This window comes from Lissotriton helveticus, chromosome 7 (genome assembly GCF_964261635.1).
Source record: "Lissotriton helveticus chromosome 7, aLisHel1.1, whole genome shotgun sequence".
In the NCBI taxonomy this organism is placed as follows: Eukaryota; Metazoa; Chordata; class Amphibia; order Caudata; family Salamandridae; genus Lissotriton; species Lissotriton helveticus.
In genome coordinates, this window is record NC_136068.1 from 662,928,512 (window position 1) to 662,931,155 (window position 2,644).

Here is a 2,644-nt window from a genome sequence, read left to right on the forward strand (position 1 = left end):
ATTATATATTCTAATTTTCTAGCTGCTAAACAGTACATGAATTTCCAATTAAGTATCTTGTCGATATCTAACTCTTTCTTCATTTCATGTTCACTTATCACTCCTAAATATTAATGAATGTGTGATACATTGCTCATTTGTTTTTTATGGATGCTTTTAATTGGAGGCTTACTTATGTTCTTTTTTTTAATCTTTTCCATCAAATTTTAATTTCTACTTCAGCAACCGGTAAGAGCAGATTTTCTCTTTATGGATACTTTGGTATAGCTTAAGAATTGTAGATGTTTCCAATATTAGCATAATAACATTGCCTAGCATACCACAATTTCTATGTGAATGTTGAATAGTGCATCTGTATCTCCTGCCTTCATTGACTCTACCAAAAGAAAAGTAATGACAAGTCATGTCCATTTTAGAATGAAGTGAATTATATGTCTTTAAAAAGGTACAATCACTGTTGAGGTGGATCATTCAAAGTAAACTTTTCTTTTATATGTATTTACTTTTTTAAATGCATACAGGAAATTCAATGCCCAAGATACGCCACAGAAAAGACTAGCACACCAGGGTCACTGTCATGATATAAGTGTATTTAACAGCAACACGTTTCGACAGGGACGGTCTTCTTCACAAGGGCTTGTGAAGAAGAAGAGTCAGTCGAAATGCATTGCCTTTAAATACACGTATATCCTGAAAGTGACCCTGGTGTGCAAGTCTTTTCTGTGGCGTATCGTTGACACAGAATTTCCTTTATTTGTAACAGGTTCCTGGCACCAGTACATCGCACCGACCCATCTGGCAAAAGGATCAGCTGTGCCGGAAGTTTTTACTGCTATATATATATATATATATATATATATATATATATATATATATATATATATATATATATATTACCTACTGGCGGTCGCTAGTAGGTAGTTATAGTTAATACCTACTATCAATAGGAAGTCTGCAACATTCTATTTGGAATAACTTTGGCGCTGATGGACGGCTGAACGGAATTACACCAAATTTGGCAAAAAGGTAGAATTTGGTTCGCAGATCACGCTTTTTGTTGAATGGTGTAAATCAGTTCAGTAGTTCCTGAGACAATCAAAGTGAAATCATAAGTATATCTATAGGAGCTTACCATACCATGTACTGTACTGTTTACAGTGCGCTTATAGTCCGCGTACCTTCCCAAACACGAGCTAAACATCAAGTGGTACAAAAAGGGGTGGTGATGGACGGAGGATCTGAACCAATCAAACACTCACACCCAGTCAAAAGATCTGGGTTTAATCCATCACTGTTCTTTAGCCCACTCTGCCACCCCAGTTGAGACATTGTCATATGCAAATAAGTCTGAACATTTGCCTCATGGGAACAGTCCAGCCCAAACTTCCAAGCCATGCCTTCCCTGGACAGGAAACAAGCTTCCTAGGACCGGTTTCTGGCATTCCAGCCGTCTTCAGCCAGGCTTGCTTGAATCCAGTGGCAAAGTGAGCAAGGGACTCACGTCTGAGCGTACCCTGCCAAACTTATGGCGAACAAAGCGATACAAAAAGGCATGGCTTGGCAGTTCGGGCTGGACTGTTTGTGACGAATTGAACGACCTTAAAGTCACAGGTCACCTTACGAACAAGGTGGTTTTTTGGATATATATATATATATATATATATATATATATATATATATATATATATATATATATATACGCTCCTGTTCCTCAAAGAAAAACACTGCACACACGTGGCCCCTGCAAAGACATTTTAATCGCAAGGACGCGTTTCGGCGTTCTGCCTTCCTCTGCTTGCTTATTATATTTTTCGGACTTTATTAACTCCGGAATATCGAGAATGAAAAGAATCTCTTTTTTATTTTCTACAAGTCCTCTTTCTATGCCAAGCTGCCGGTATCCAATCGAAATACATCTACCTGGTTAAAGGTAATCACGACAGGCTATGCTGTTTTAATAAGCAAGCAGAGGAAGGCAGAACGCCGAAACGCGTCCTTGCGATTAAAACGTCTTTGAAGGGGCCACGTGTGTGCAGTGTTTTTCTTTGAGGAACAGGAGCGTATATTTTATGTATGGAACCACCTCCATACTAAGCTGCACCCGTCACTAAGTGTGCATAGATTGCCTTATGGTGGACTTTGGAGCGGAATATATATATATATATATATATATATATATATATATATATATATATATATATATATATATATATATATTCACTGAAAAAACCATAGGTTATAGACTATATATAGTTAGGAATTAGCATTTACAAAACCTTGAAAATTCACTGAAAAAACCATAGGTTATAGACCATATATAGTTAGGAATTAGCATTTAAAAAACCTTATTTTACTCACACAAAACCATTGAAATTCCATATATAGTTAGTTGCACTAACTATATATCGCGGACCCGCAATCCACTGCTGATGATGTCACATATTACATCATTCATGACATGGTCAGTGACATCACTGATGACATCACTGATGACATCTCAAATGACATCACTGATGATAACTCCTTTTTGTATATATATAGATATAATATCTTCATTAATGTATATATATGCTTGTTCCTGAGGCAGCTAAGCCATAGGCAGAAACTTTAAAGGTTTAAATAGGAAAAATGGTACAGTCCGGTA